The sequence below is a fragment of the Elephantulus edwardii genome, unplaced genomic scaffold (assembly GCF_000299155.1).
Source record: "Elephantulus edwardii isolate Elephantulus edwardi_28Jun2011 unplaced genomic scaffold, EleEdw1.0 scaffold00052, whole genome shotgun sequence".
Taxonomy (NCBI): Eukaryota; Metazoa; Chordata; class Mammalia; order Macroscelidea; family Macroscelididae; genus Elephantulus; species Elephantulus edwardii.
Window position 1 is genome coordinate 3,888,468 of NW_006399802.1, and position 17,009 is coordinate 3,905,476.

At 40.4% G+C, this 17,009-nt stretch overlaps 2 pseudogenes; one reads left to right on the forward strand and one right to left on the reverse strand.

Moving 5' to 3' along the window:
• Positions 1–4,173: 4,173 nt before the first annotated feature.
• On the reverse strand, positions 4,174–5,076 carry LOC102853857 (annotated as a pseudogene).
• Positions 5,077–11,303: 6,227 nt separating this feature from the next.
• On the forward strand, positions 11,304–11,715 carry LOC102864578 (annotated as a pseudogene).
• Positions 11,716–17,009: the final 5,294 nt, after the last annotated feature.

Consider the following 17,009-nt stretch of genomic DNA (forward strand, 5'->3'; position numbering starts at 1 on the left):
CAGGATAGAGCAGGGTTTAGGGCTGTTGTGCATAGGGTCGCTATGAGTCGCAAATGACTCGACGGCACATAACAACAACAACAACATGGTAGTAATGCAATAGACAATAAAGCAATAAGAACTCCCTAACAGGGAGCTCTGGTGGGTGGCTTAGTGGAAAGGAGCTGCATTGCCAATTCAAAGACATGCGGTTCAAGTCTACCAGTTGCTCCATGGAAGATGGGCAATCAACTCTCATGCAGTTTACTTTCTCTGAAAACCAGCTAGGGTCAGCTACGGGTCAGTTCCAACTTGATGGGTACACAACAATATTTCCTTAATAAAATTGTGAAAAGAAATGTCCTTTTAGTCTATGGGAGTAATTTTGATGAAATCTTCCTTACCAAGTTTAAATCTTTTAAATGTTATGGGAATTGGTTTTGTGTGTGGCTGTTGTTGATGGGAGCAGATTCCCTTTGTGGAGTTAGTAGAGGTCAGACATGGCCATCCCCATGTGGACCTGGCTCTTTTTACATGCTGTCAAGGAACTCTCTGCAGTATGAAAAAACAAGAATGTCAGTTTAAAGAATAAGGTGGATCTGATCCAAGCCATGGTATTATTTTTATTATTACATCTTAGTGAAAGTTTACAGAAACTTTGGATTTCCATTCATACATTTTTGCACACTTTCCTGCCTACCCAGCCCTCCCCACAAGCCATGGTATTTTCCGTTGCTTCCTATGCATTTACAGTTGGATGGTGAGTAAGGATGATTGAAGAATTGACAATTGATACCTTTGAATTGTGTTGTTGGAAAAGAGTACTGAATATCCCATGGACTGGCAACAAAACGAGTCTGTCTTGGAGGAGGTATAAATAGGGTGCTCTTTATAGGCAAGGATGATAAAAAGTTGTCCCACACATTCTGGGAATGTTGTAAGGAGGAACCAGTCCTTAGAAAAAGCTCTCAATGCTCAGAAAGGCAGAGGGTCACTGAGTGAAAGAGGGGAAGACCTACACGAGATGTACTGACATATTTACTACAACCCTGGCCTATCAGGGATTCTGAGGATGGTGCGAGTTGGGACAAGGTTCACATCTGTTGTTCACAGTCCACTATGAGTTGTAGATTATTTGAAGGCACATAACATAACAACGATGTCACAGTCAATAAGAAGCGTAAAGTACTGAGGTGCCAGTGTGGAGACTGGAAGAGAAAGGAAAGAGCTAAGAAATTAACTGAGGGTCTTGAAGGGAGGAGTAGATTCTAGAGATTAATAAGGTAAAATTGATAAATATTATTGGAAATTCTAAGAGTTTATGGAACAGGAAATTAAAAGTGAAAGAGGTGGACTGAAAATTTAGTGAGGGCCCAAAAATAAGATGACAAGATCTCTTGCATCAAGCAAAGCAAACAAATCTTGATTCAACTCCTTAACTGCCTGACCAAGACAGCTTGTTTGTGAACAGTGAGTCAAAAACATTTATTACAAATCTTTTTAATTACACAGGTAACAGCTTCAGGGAAGACTTAGCTGGCATGGCTGGCTCGATCAATATCCCCTTCCTCATCCCTTCTACCCTGCATGTCTTAGGCCCCAAACTAAGGGTATTGCCAAGAAAGGTGCCTTTCACAGATAGACGGTTAGGTTCACAATTAGGTTAATGATTAACAAATGTTGTTGTTGTTACGTGCCCTTGAGTAGTAGATGACTCATAACAACCCTAGGAAAGAAAGACCTGAGCTCTGTTCATAGAGTTTCTGGAGGCAAGCCACTTCGGAAGTGGATGCCACTCCTGCTTCCAAGTTTGTTTTAATCAGAAAGCTCAAACACTGTCCCCCATGGGTAGCCATTATCACATTTGGCACATCAGTGTCACAGTTTTAGTATCACAGCAACCACGAGTTATCTCTGTACAGCAATGCACAGACCACTGCTATACCACATAGAAGAATGTTTGGCAGAAAACAAATAGTTGCTCTAAAATCTCCAACATAAGCCTTATCTAGATCTCTTATCTAGATCCCTCCAGAGCACAGTCCGGTGGTGGGCAGTGTGGGCCTTAGGGAGTTGTGCTGCTAGCCCAAAGGTTGCATGTCTCTAAAAGAGAAAGATTAACAATCTCCTCCTGTGAGATTTGCGGACTTGAAAACTCACTCAAGGGCAATGAATTGAGTTGCTGACTAACCTAAATCTGGTGGCTTGAGAACAGCTAGCTGGTCTAGGCTAGCATATATTTTGCACAAGTTCTCAGGAGGGGCCAGTCCTGGAGAAGGACATTCTGCTTGTGAAGTGGAGAAATAGTGCAAACGAGGAAGGTCCTCAACAGGAGGGATCAGTGAGATAGATAACAATGAACTCAAACATAGCCATGATCGGAGGACAGGGCAGGACTCAATGGCCCCTAAAAACATCCATTTAAGCCATGGAAGAAAGGGCTCAGAGTCTGCTTCTGTTAAGATTACAGCCAAGAGAGCTCTGTGGAGTGGTATTACTCCATAACACATGGGGTCCCTGTGGGCCAGAATTGGCCCCATGACAACAGGGTTGCTAGATCCATGTAATATCCTAAAGAACTGAATAACTCAGCATGCTCTGCTGCCTACAGCATGCAATTCCAGACCAAGAATCAGAGCAAACTCCTGAAAGATTTGTATTTGAGCTGGGTCTTCAAGGTAGGCAAAGAAGAAAAATAAGTACACTAAATGGTAGAAAAATAAGTACACTAAATGATAATGTTAAGTGTCCTTGAGTAGTAGATGACCCATAGCAACCCTAGGAAAGAAAGACCTGAGTACTGTTCATGGAGTTTCTGGAGGTAAGCTACTTTGGAAGAGTTGGCAGTTTCTTAAAGTATACCTAAAATGCTCTTGCACAGCATAGTGCAATAGAACTTTCTGCAGTGATTCTTCTTCAATATTCTACACCATTCATTACAGTAGTCACTGGTCACGTGTAATTACAGAACACTTAAGGTGTGTCTTGGAGAGTGTGAAACCAAGCTGCTCCTTGGAGGCTAGGACTCTGAAGCTCCATCTCATATACTTTGTGCATACGGCCAGGAGAGACGAGTCCTTGGAGAAGGACATTATGCTTGGAAGGGTAGAGGGACAACGCAAGAGAGGAAGACCCCAGATTAGATGGGTTGATACAGTGACTGGGGCTATGGGAGTTGATGTGTTGGAATTAGTGAGACTGGCTCAGGACAGGGCAGCATTCAGAGTTGCTGTACATAGGGTTGCTGTGGATTGCAGGCAACTGGATGGCACATAACAACAACAACAACAAGGTGTGGCTAATGCAACCAAGGAACTGAACTTATAATTATATTTTATTAATTTAAATTTAAATATCCATATGTAGTGCCTACTATTTTCAGCCAAGATCCATCTGGCATCAGCAATAATATCTCTGTTGCCACAGTCTGTTCTAAATCTGGCTTGGACTTCAGGTAGTTCTCTACGTACTGTTCTGGTCTGTTTTGGATGATCTTCAGCTATATTTTGCTTGCATGTGATATTACTAATATTGTTTGATAATTTTTACATTATGTTGTATCACTTTTGTTGGGAATGGACACAAATATGGACCTCTTCCAGTCAGTTGGCCAGGCAGCTCTCCTCTAAATTTCCTGGCATAGACTAGTGAGTATGTCTAGGTCTACATCTGTTAGTTCAAACATTTTAGTTAGTATCCCATAAATTCCTGGGCCTCATTTTTTTGCAAATGTCTTCAGTGAACATCTTCCTTCATTACCATTGGCTCTTGACCATATGGTACTTCCTTAAACATTTCATGTTGGCCAATTCTTATTGGGACAGTGATTCTGTGTATTTACTCCATCTTATTTTGATGTTTCCTGGATAATTCAAGTTTTTGGGAATTGCATCTCTCAGTACTATAATTTGAGGCTTGAATTTGGTTTTCAGGTCCTGGCTGAAAGCAGAGAATACCAGAACAATGTCTATTTGTGTTTTATTGATGATACAAAGGCATTTGACTATATGGATGATAATAAATTGTGGCTAACATTAAGAAGAATGGGAATCTCATAATACTTAATGGTGCTAATGTGAAACCTAGACCAAGAGAGAGCGAGAGAACACTATATGGTTTTTTGTTTTTTTTTTGGGGGCTGCTTGAACAATAAATTTATTGTGTTTATCTGAAAAATCTTCACAGAAAATTGGTTTAGCTATCAGCAGCCCGCTCCTGAGCTCTGAGGAAGCTTGCTTTCTTCTGAGCTACCCGATCTTTCTTCTGGGCAAGAGACATTTTGGGGCGATTCCACCTCTTCTTTTTAACATCTTTCTTAGGCTTCTTCTCATAGACTGGATTCTCTCGTATGGCAGCATGTGCTTTCTTATACATCTCCTCCATCATGTCTGGAGCTACGTTGTTCTTTATGTATTGAGAGAACTGTTTCTTATAAGCATCTTCATCTTCTTCCATTAGGTAACGCATATAATCCACAACATTCTGACCTATGATGTGTTTCCGATGTACTTCTGCATTGAATTCCTTGCTTTCTGAATCATAACCAGGGAATCGCTTGGTACTATGAGGACTAGACAAGCCTCCATCCACAGCTCCCTTCAGAGCCCCAAACACTTTATTTCCTGTGGTAGTTCTGGCAAGGCCTGCATCCAAATAGCAGGTGAAGGCACCTGGTTGGCCATCAATGCTTTCCACATTGTATTCATCTCCAGTTACCTCCACTTGGCCTTCATAAATCTTATCCATGCCAAACCTATTGAGAAGCCTGCGGGCCAGCAGCAGGCCAGTACAATATGCTGCAGCGTAATTTGTCAAGCCAACTTTCACACCATACTTAGGAAGTTCATGAGCATAGGCTGCGCAGACTATCATATCCCCTTCTATACGGGCATAAGCAATCTGGCAAATTATATCTCTGTTGGTTACACGAACTATCATCCTGTATTTAGGTGTGTTGTATTTATTTTTATCCTGAATTACCAAGCGTTTCCGAGCATAGTAATCAGTTTTACCCTCGCGTCGTCTTCTAAATTTCACTTGGTATCTCTCGAAGTAGGCCTTATTCTTGACAACTTTAACAAACCCCATCTTGCTGAACAGAGACAGAAGTGCCCAGCTCGAAAGATGTGTATCAGAGTTGTATCCTCTCTCCATCCCTATTCAATCTGTATTCTGAGAAAATAATTTGAGAAGCTGGATATTATGGAGAAGAATGTGGCCTCAGGTTTGGAGGGAGACTTATCAATAACCTTCAGTATGCAGATGAGATAACTTTGCTTGCTGAAAGTGAAGAGGACTTGAAAGGCTTGGTGCAGAAGATCAAATATCTGTCTTGGAGAAGGTTGAGCCAGAGAGCTCCCTGGAGGCAAAGCTTTGTCACAAACTTTGGGCATGTTGCTGTTGTTGTTGTGTGTCATTGAGTCGAAACTGACCCATAGTTGATCCACCAGTGGGTTTTCTGAGGGATTAAATCACGTGGGAGGAGATTGCCCCTATTTCTACCATGGAACGGCTGATGGGTTCGAACCACATACCTTGCATTGGTAGCACAATTCTTTACCACTAAGCCACCAGAGCTTCCTTAAGCATATTGCTAGGAGAGGCAATGCCTTAGACAATGACATCATGTTTGGAAGGGTGGAGGGTCAGTGAAAGAAAGGAAGACCCTCAACCAGATGGATTGACACAGTAACTGCAGCAATGGCCTCGAGTGTGTCAGAAATGATGAGGATGCACAGGATAGACAAGGTTCAGATCTGTTGTTCATAAGGTTGCATTGAGTTGTACTTTCCTTAACAGCGCCTAAAAACTACAAGTAGCTATATTGTTGTTTGTTGTTGTTATGTGCCGTCGAGAGAGTAGCTATATTAGACAGCGTAATTCTGGAGTCTATATAGCGAATCCAGATTCTATTTCACTTGCTTATTGCTTGCTTCATTCTCCTTAAGACATTGTCTATCTCTGTCCTTTTCTGATTACTTCCGATTTGGTATGATAGTTGGTCACTTACCAGCTTCCAACATTAGCTGTTTTTTGGTTATTGGTTTCCTCTCTCTTTCATCACAGCAGATCCCTAGAGTATCTTCCATTTGTTTCAACCTTGATACTTCCCTATGCTGCGCTGGAAGGTTAGATCCAGTACCTTCACAGGATCCAGTCCTTTCTTGGACCTTCTGGGAGTCGGGGGGAGTGTCTCATTTACTTCTTCCTCCAGTCTCTTCTTTTCCGTGGTACTTTAACCACCCAGTTAGTAGCCTGGAAGAGTCTTTGATGCCTTTCCTACCAAAGTAGTTAGAATATGTAACAAATGAGAAGGAGAGGGTTATAACTGGTTGAATAAATACTCTGACTTAAGGTCTTTGGTAGTAGGTAAAGGGTTCCATCCTGAAGCTTTCTCAGCCAGGCATTTTTAAACTGTGACTTATGTAAAGATGACAATATTGATAAGTTTATTACAATCATGGATAGATTCAAAGAGGTTCTTTACAGTTCAAAACTTAGAGCCAACTTTAACATGATGATAGGTAATGACGACAAATTTCAGATCCTGTATTTGAATAGTGTGAAAAGAGCAAGGGCTGCATGAGGACAGCCCTAACTGACCTTTATCACCTTCAGAAAGGGAAATGATCCCCATCCACAGCATCAATAACACAAAACCAATTCCCATGAGGCCATACATGTCTCCCACAGTCGTGTAACTCTTCCTACTCATCTCTACACCACTTACTGTTTTGCTGAGTTAAAAAATCCAGTTTTATAGCTCACAGACCACACAGAACCATATTGGGGAGGTCAAAATGTTATAATCCAGTTTAATAACAGATATATTCAAGACAGCTCAGCTACTTAAACATGCATGCAGAAACCTCAGCCCTCAAGCCTCATGGTGTGGTGTTCCCAAGTTCTCAGTCCTGCCAATATTGTCTTCCCACCCCCAGTTGTCAAAAAAATTTCTGTCTTGCCAATACTGGCTCTTCCCCCACCCAAAGTCCCATATCATGTCAAGTCTCCAGCTCTCCAGGAGTGTTGCTACTGTCAGTGTAGCTGGAGCAGGAAGGGTGTACTACATTATGTTGCTTCTCTTCAGTGGCACCAGAAAATCTCTCACTGGTAATTAATTGCTTAATTCAATGGCATGACTAGCCAATCCTCTTGCAGATTGTTGAGACTAGCCAATCCCCTTGTGGAATATTACATAGCCAATCCACTTTGGGATAGGATAACACACCTATTTGCATATTCCCACACATCTACAAAGCAAAGTCAAGTAATGACTAGTAAAAGTCATATTGAAAGATAAACTCCGGAGGCAGAAATAGTTGCTTAGATATCAATAAGGAGCTCTGGTTGTGTAGTGTTTAGCATGTTTGGCTGCTAACTAAATAGTTGTGGAAATTCAGTATAATCTTATTGTTGTCGTGTACCATTGAGTCACAACCAACCCATAGCTGACCCTCCAGCGGATTTCAGAGGCAGTTAATTGTAGGGGAGGAGATTGTCTATTTTTCTTCTGTGGAGCAGCTGGTGGATTCGAACTGTGTGCCTTCAAGATTGCAGTGCAGCTTCCGACCACTAGGCTATCAGAGCTCCCTAATAATAATCTTGGAAAATATTAATCGGAATAAGGTTTAGCAACAGAATGACAGGCTTGCTTAGTTACACAGTGAACAGAATGCACCTGAATCACGTCAGGTTCTGACTACTTCTTTTCAAGCAGGAATATTAACAAACTGACTAGTGACAGGATGGTAAAGGAAGTGGTAATCTGTCACATAAAGACTAGCCTACAAGACTTAGAAGAGCAGACCATGCATAAGAGATGACAAAGTCAGTGTTCTGCCCTGTAGGGAGGTCACATAGCAAAGGGAGCGAGCAGGCATGATTTACAAGAACAAAACCAAAGAAGTAAAATAAATAGAAAATCTTAGAAAAAGATGAGTGCATTTTACTGAGTATAAAATAAGATACAAAAGGACAAATATTGTATAATCTTACATGAAATATCCATAATAAGTTTATGGATGTAGATAAATATTTATTAGAGATTATTGGGAGCAAGTGCATAGTAAAGACTGGAAAAATATTTCTTTTTTTTTTCTTCCTTTATTGTATGCCATCAAATCGGATCCAACAGACACAGGAGGAGATTTCCCCCTCCTTCTCCAGTGTTGCTGGTGGATTTGAACCATGGAAAGGTATTTTTTTTAATTAATTTTAATGAAAATTTACAGAGACTTTGGATTTCCAGTCATTCATTGTTGCACTTTTCTCCCTTCCCAACCCTCCCCCCTAGCACACTACCCTCTTGGAAAAGTAAAAGAAAAATTCTTTCATTGTTTTACAATCCCTTCCCCCAGGTCCACTCCACGATGGAGGCTTTGTTCTGGACTCCTGTCATGGCAATAATACCTAAACGGTTTTCTCCTTCATCTGTTTCAATGCAGTATATATTATTAAACCCATCTTTCTCAGTCTCCTCCCAACCCCGAGGTCCATCCCGTTTTACAGCAGTGGCATCATGCAGTATTTGTCCTTTTTGACTGAGAGTCCTCTTTTACTTTTTCACTCAGTATAATGTCCTCCAGGGTCACCCATTTTGAATAACCTTGCATGAGTTCCTTGTTTTTCAATGCAGCATAGTATTCCATTGTGTGAATTTACCACAGATTCTCTATCCATTCATTTGTTGATGGGCACTTAGGTTGTTTCCAACTCCTTGCTATTGTGAACAAAGCCGCGATAAACATGGGTGTTCATACATCTGCTTGGGTGGCAGTTATGGTCTCTTTGGGGTATATTCCCAGCAGTGGAATTGCTGGGTCAAATGGTATTTCTATTTGCAACTTTTTAAGAAAGCACCACACTGCCTTCCACAGTGGTTGCACCATTTTACACTTCCACCAACAGTGAATAAAGGTTCCAGTTTCTCTACAACCTTGCCAGCATTTGTGGCTTGCTGTTCTGTTGAATTTTGCTATTTTTACTGGGGTGAGATGATATCTCATAGTTGTTTTTATTTGCATCTCTCTTAGAGCTAGGGATTTTGAACATTTCTTTATGTGTTTGTTGGCCATCTGAATGTCCTCTTTGGTGAAGTGTCTATTCATAGCCTGTTCCCATTCAATTGGATTGTTTATCTTGCTGTGGTGCTCAAGTATTTTATAAATTCTATATGTAAGTCCCTTATCAGACATGTCATTACTAAATACTTTTTCCCAGTCTGTGGCTTCCCTTTTACCCTGTTGGAGAAGCTTTTGGATGTGCATAGGGATTTGATTATTAGAAGGTCCCATTCATCTATTTTATCTTCTGGTTGTAGATTTTTCAGGATGGTTGGAAGACTGTTTATGTTGTGGATTAGGACTTCTAGAGTTCTTCCAAGCTTTTCTTTAATGAAGTTCGTAGTCCTCCATTTTAGTCCTAGGTCTATGATCCACCTAGACTTGGTTTTTGTGTATGGAGTGAGATATGGGTCTTGCTTGAGTCTTGTGCAGATAGTTTTCCAACTTTGCCAACACCATTTGTTAAAAAATGCTGTCATTTCCCCACTTAAGTGATTTAATCTCCTTGTCAAAAATCAGTTGACCATAGGTAGGTGGGCTGATTTGTAGGTTCTCAGTTCTATTGATCTGTGTGTCTGTCATTGTACCAGTTATCATGCTGCCTTAACCACCACGGCAGTGTAGTAGGATTTGAAATCAGGGAGTGAGATGCCTCCTACCTTTTTTTTCTCTTTTTAAGGAGTGCTTTGCTTATTCAGGGCTTTGGAAAGGTATTTCTTAAAGAGTACTGAGGTTTGTTAAGAGTGATTTATAAACAAATGAGTATGTATATTTCATAACTGTATACATAAAAATAATTGAAATGGCAAATGTTTTGTTATGTATTTTTACCAAAGCAATGAACAGAAAAGTAGAAATATGGGCATGTTTCAGGTCAGTGTAAAGAAAATGTGCCCATTTGCCAGACTGTGTGTTCTTAGCAGTCTAACCTGATGCACAGGCAGAGTTTAGTTGAGACTCTGGAGGAACAAGGTCAAACACGTCCCAAAGCCAGTCTGCTCAAATATTGTCTCCACAGTACTAAACAGACAATTCAAAATATGCAGGCCCTGTACTTGCTGACCCTGTTTACTTTACAGGTTCTATATTAAGTGTCAGACTCTTCTGATTCTAGCTCAGGATTCTAATTAAATAATCTTGGCTCCTTTCATGCAGGAAACAGGTTTTAAGCACAGAACCTCTAGCACCAAACAGAATGGCAACATAATTTTAGCTCCTGAGCAAAATGGGTCTTACAATAGCTTCCGTACAGTGTGCACATTAACATTTGAATATGCTGTATAATAAGCCTGCTAATTACTTTGAGAAGAATACTTGAAGAATAAAATAAGCTGTGATCATTAGAGGAGAAAGGGGTTAGCAAGTTATGGCACGGGCTGTTGCTTGAGATTCAAAAGTACATGGCACTTCTCATCGCCAGTGAGAGGTAATTACAGTGATCACAAAATGTGGTGATAGTGGCAGATCGTGACCAGAATTTTATTGGAAATGGTTTTCTTGCCACATTCAGATGTACTACTAACAGGAAAGTATCCTGTATCCCCATCTGGCTGTTTGAATGTATTGAGCAGTTTACAATGTGACCCTGTTGGTTTTATGACTAATCTCAATTTTGTAGAAAATGGTAGAAAAATCCACCAGGATTTGAAGTTGACATGACAAGATTTAGGTAGGATGAGGAACTTGGTAATCACGTGTTGGATTTTGTCCTCCTTGTTCATTATCAGGCCGAGTACAACTCATATGACCTTATGAACAGATCTGAACCATGTCCTATCCTGTGCCTCCTCACCATTTCTGACACACTCAAGCCCATAGCTGTAGTGACTGTGTCAATACGCCTGGTTAGGGTCTTCTGATCCTTTGCCATGCCTCCATCTTTCCAAGACTGTTGTCCTTCTCCAAGGACTAGCCTCTCCTAGCAACATGCCCAAAAATCTTCCCATGCTAGTTACTGCCTCTGAAAACCTACTGGAGGGTTAGTCAGTTCTGACTTGACAGCAAACAGCAATATTATCAGCACAATTCGAGACAGTGGCTCCAAATCGTGCTGCCAGTCACTCTATTCTTGTCACGCTCTTATATGTGCAATGGGTAAGAAAATAATTTTTAAATATTAACATTTCTGCCTTCCATCCATCCTTGCTCTTTCCGTCTGTCAGTCCTTCTTCCTTTCTGTTTCGCTTGCACGTTTCACGAGATGGGGCAGAGCCTCTGGTCCTCTCGCAACACCTGAGGATCCAGGAACCGACCACGGTGATGGAAGAGGACCAGGAGCTGGAGAAAAAAAATAGATGGTTTATAGACCTCAATGGTGGGAGGAGAGAGGAAGACTGCCCTGGAAATAGGTCCAGGCAGCGGGAACAAGTAGGCACTGTGTGACCTTTGTATCGCACAAAGAAGACCATACCCTAGGAAATTCTCCTCGGTACATGATCATGAAGAACTTAGAGGTCGAATTTGGCGGTTACGCGACTCATCCTTCAGAGAGCAAGAGTAATTGCGCATTCAGACTCACAGTGGCCTTCCAAGCCGTGGAGCCATTACAGAGAGGCCTGAACGAGCTCCTGAATGCCAGCATGTCCTTGACAAGTTTGAGGCAAGCATCAGGTTCTACACGGACCAAAGAGCAGAGCAAAATGAAACCACGCTCCAGTCCCTTATGTGCTAGGTGATGCAGATGTTCTAGGATAGTCTCCCCCAGGGCATGTGGGACCCATCAAGTAGTCTTCTGTGATTACTGCACATTTTGGACTTCAGAAAGGCCCACTTTGGGAGCTTTAGTAGCCTAGTGGCAAGAAGCTGCACTGTAATCCCAGAGGTGAACGGTTTGAATCCACCAGATGTTCAGTCAGAGAAGGAGGGGCAATCTTCTCCTGTACCAGTCAGACCCGATTTGACAGTACACTCACAAAAAATAATAAAATAAAAATAAATTTAAAAGAGTATTTAATTTAAAAAAAGAAAAATGGGCTTCTAGCGATCGTCCCACTGCAGCTGTTGGATTCCCTGCAGGTATGTTTGTGTTCTAATAAATTCCCTCTTTTGCTATTAACAACAACAAAAAAAAACAACAAAAACCCACAAACCCAAAACCATTAACATTTCTTCAGACTTCAAAGAAGTGTCCTTTTAGTCTAGAAAGGCAATTTTTAAAACAAACTTCATTTAAATTCTTTACCTTTTGTAGTTTGCCTCTCTACTCGGAAATCTACAGTGGCCATTCCCTTCTTTTAATATATTAATCGGACCTTCTGATGTTTGTGTAAAATATGACCTTTTTTAATTTGAAAAATGTTTATTTACAAACTATTTGTAAACCTATCCATCAATAACAATAAAACATGATAAAAAGAACTTTTATTAATAGAAATAATGTTCTTGATATACGAAAACTAGATATTTTGACAATTTGATAAGTAAAATCAACTTTTGATTAAAAACAACAAATAAAAAGCTTCTAACATAATCTCATATCCAGCTTCCACTTAGTCTTTCAAGGATTACTTATTTTCTTCAATAATTTTACTAAGAATCCCTGAGATGATTGTGAACTTTTTAAAATCAATTATTAAATAGACTATATATCAGGATTTTGAATGTTCACCTTTCTGTTCCTGATTGCCATTTTTAAAAAAATATGTCGAGCAGAAAGTATAGTAAATAATTTTTATTGGTTTGCATACAAGTATGACCTTTTAATGAATGTTGGTTTTGTGTGCCATAGAGTTGGAACTGACCCATAGCTGACCCTCCAGCAGGCTTTCAGAGGCACTTAAGTGCACAGAAGAAGATTGCTCAACCTTCTCCTTCAGAATAGTTGATGGATTCACATCACATGTCTTCAGGATTAGCAGGGCAGGTTCTTATTGCTAGGCAACCAAAGGTTTCTTTCAATGCTATAGTACAGCTATACATAATGGGGTGGAGGATGCTGATTTTATTTAAGAATACTGTTAAGAAGCAGCACATAATAATTTATTAACTCTCAAACCTTCAGTATATAACTTAAAAAAATTATATAACAAGGGAGATATGCATAAACTATTTCTGCTGTGCACCAAAGTATAATGGTTGTCTTATAATCGAGCTGCAAACAACTAAGTCATCTTTTTCAGGGAAAATATTTTTTCTTGTAAAAATTACTGACAAACAACAGTATTTTGGACTGAAGTATTTGGCAGACATTTTCTCAAGAGGAACAAAGTGAGGCTGCACTTCAAGGAAAACAACTGACAGTATTTGTGATGAATTTCAAGCTTTTAAGCAAAAGTTCAAATTTTGGAAATCTAGGTTTTGTCATTGTGAACTTGACAGTCTCCCAGTTCTTAAGAACTTCTGAGGAAACTGACAAGTAAATGTGGGTTAGGATTTTTTTTTTACTTTATTGTTTTGTTTGTTTTTCTTTTGATAACACATAATGAAATGTGTCAGCATTTTAATACCTGCATAACCCAGTGAGTCAATGTTTTCCACACACTCAAAGGATAATTTTACAAAGTCATAGATATATAAAAATCAAACCAAAGTATAGGCAGAGCAATGGATTTTCTTTTTTTTAGTATATGTGCTGCCGAAGCTAGCACGAGCAAACTGACCCACACAAAGCTACCGCTTGGTTAATTCTGGTGTAGAATAAGAGGTAATTTATAATAGTTTGAAAAGTCTATTAATAATAATTGTCCCATTTCCAATTGCATATCTTTCTGAGGCTACATTTTCTTCATATAATCCAACCAAAACAATGTACATAAACAGCTGAACACAGAAGTAAATGTGAGCGTTCTGCTGTCATCCATTAAATTGTGCATTAAAAAGATTTAAAAATATGTGGAATACCACTCTTCTTAACATTTAAAAATTGGTCATTTTCATGTGTATGCTATTTATGTTTGTTGTTGTTGTTGTTATGTGCCGTCGAGTCGTCTGCGACTCATAGCAACCCTATGTACAACAGCCCTAAACTCTGCTCTGTCCTGTGCCAATCACAGTCTCTTACACTCCCATCCCAATTATCCCAGTCACTGAATCAATCCACCTCATAGAGGGCCTACCCCTCCTGCGCTGTCCCTCCACCCTCCCAAGCATGATGTCCTTCTCCAAGGACCGGTCTCTCCTCACAACATGTCCAAAGTATGTTAGATGGAGCCTCAGAACCTTGCCTCCAAGGAGCCACCCGGTTTAACCCTTTCCAGGACAAATGTGTTTGTTTTCCTAGCAGTCCATGTTATTCTCAATACTCTTCTCCAGCACCACAGCTCAAAGGCATCAATTTTCCTTCTATCCTCCTTGGTCATTGTCCAACTCTCTGATGCATAACAAGTGATTGCAAAGACCATGGCCTGTATCAGACGCACCTTAGTCTCCACAGAGACACCATTGCTCTTCAGTACTCTGGAGAGGTCCCTAACAGCAGACTTTCCCATGGCAATGCGCCTTTTAATTTCCTGGCTGCTGGTGCTAATACTCTTGACTGTGGAGCCAAGCAAACTAAAACTATGTACAATCTCAATCTCTTCACTATACATCCTGATGCTGCCCATTGGCCCAGTGGTGAGAATCTTTGTCTTCTTGACATTCAGCCTCATCCATATTGGAGGCTGCAGTCCTTGACCCTCTGCAGCAGGTGCTTCAGGTCCTCTTCAGTTTTGGTAAGCAGGGCTGTGTCATCTGCATAACGCAGATTGTTGATAAATCGTCCACCAACCTTGACCCCACATTTCTCCTCAAAGAGCCCAGTCTCCCGGATAATCTGTTCTGTGAACAGGTTGAGAAGGTATGGAGATAGGACACATCCCTGGCGTACGCCCTTCCCAATTTTGAACCATGCAGTGTTCCCTTGCTCTGTTCTGACGACTGCCTCCTGGTCCAAGTATAGGTTTCACATTAGAACGATCAAGTGTTCTGGGATTCCCATTCTTCTCAGAGCCAGCCACAGTTTGTTATGATCCACACAGTCAAATGCCTTTGCATAATCAATGAAACACAGATAGACATTCCTCTGGTATTCCCTGCTTTCAGCTAAGATCCATCTAACATCAGCAACAATATCCCTAGTACCACGACCCCTTCTAAACCCAGCCTGGACTTCCGGTCTCTGCTGATGTGCTGTTCCAGTCGTTTTTGTATAATCTTCAGTAAAATCTTGCTTGCATGTGGAATCATTGAGATTGTTCTGTAGTTTCCACACTCTGTTGGGTCACCTTTCTTTGGGATAGGAATACGTAATTTATTATTTTTAAGTATATTCACTTTTTCTTAATTTTATAATAGTCAAAGTCATCATCATGGACTTGGAAGTGACTCACAGCTGAGCCTCCAGGTAGTTTGCAGAGGTATCCTTCTCCCACGGAGCCTCTAGTAGATTTGAACTGCCTTGTGTTATCAGATAGACTACTAGAAAGATGCTTATTTGTGGGTTTGATTGTTTGTTTGTTTTTAACTATGTAAAAGCATTTGATTATGTGGATCATAACAAAATATAAGTAACATTGAGAGGACTGAAAATCCCAGAACATTTAATTGTGTTTATGTAGAACCTATAAACAGAGCAAAAAACAGGTGTCCAACACAATGGAACATTGATGGTTTGAATCAGGAAAGGTTTGTGTCAGGGGTGTATCCTCCAGATCTTTAGGTTTTGAGCTGTCAAAAGGTTGCAAAATACCTCTGCCAATCCCATAATCAGTGTCTGAGGGTTTGTATTATTCCATATTCTCATAAACATTTGTTGTCCATATTTGTTTTTTCCTAGACACATCTTAGGCATGTGAAGGGATATCCTGTTATGAACTTGGTTTTTTATTTTCCTAATGGTTAATGAAGGAGCTCTGGTGACCTGATGGGTAAGGAGTTATGCTGCTAACCCAAAGACAGACAGTTCAAATCCACCAGACGCTCTGTGAGAAAAAGATGGGCAATATTTTCCCATGCAACTTAAAATGCCTTTGAAAATCCACTGAAGGTCAGCTGTGAGTCAGTTCCTACTACACAGCACATAACAATGGCTAATGATGTGGAGCATCTTTCATGAGTTTGCTGGCTGTTTGTAGCTATTCTTTCCGTCGCTCATCAGTCAGTTTGCTGACTGTGGTGGTTTGGATGTCACTGTGATGCTGGATGTTATGCCACTGATATTTCAAATACCAGCAGAATCCTCATGGTGAACAGGTTTCAGGGGAGCCTCCACACTAAGAAGCAGGACTGAACATCCACTTCTGAAATAACAGAATTGTATAGCTCTATGTATAAGAGAAGAACATTATTGGCTATGCCACCAGAAGATGAGCCGCTCAGGGTGGAAGGCACTCAAAATGCAATGGGGTAAGAGCTGCCTCCTCTGGGTAGACTCTACCATAATGCTGCTGATGGAGAAGTTTTCACTCAATGAAGAACCTTCATTTGCTGACGTGACAAGACTTAAAATGAAGATAGACAGTTTCAAACATCCCTTAATAACTGGAACATGGAATATATAAAGTATGAATCTAGGAAAATTGGAAGCTGTCAGAAATGAAATGGAATGCATAAAAACTTACATTCCAGGTGAGCTCTGGTGTCCTAGTGGCAAGAAGCTGCACTGCAATCCCAGAGGTATGCAGTTTGAATCCACCAGATGCTCTGCTGGAAAAGGAGGGAAAATCTCCCCCTGTACCTGTCAGATCTGATTTGACGGTACAAACACACACACACACACACACACACACACACACACACACACACACACATCATCATCATCATCATCATCATCATCATCATAATGTAAATTTAAAAAAAAACAACAACAAACTTACATTCCAGGCATCAGGGAGTTGAGATAGACTGGTATTGACCATTTTTAATCAGACAAGCATATGATCAACTATGTCAGGAATGACAAAACTGCAGAGGAATAGTAGTCATTTATAGTAAAAAAGAACATTTGAATATCTACCTTGAAACACAATGCTGTAATAGGACACTGTT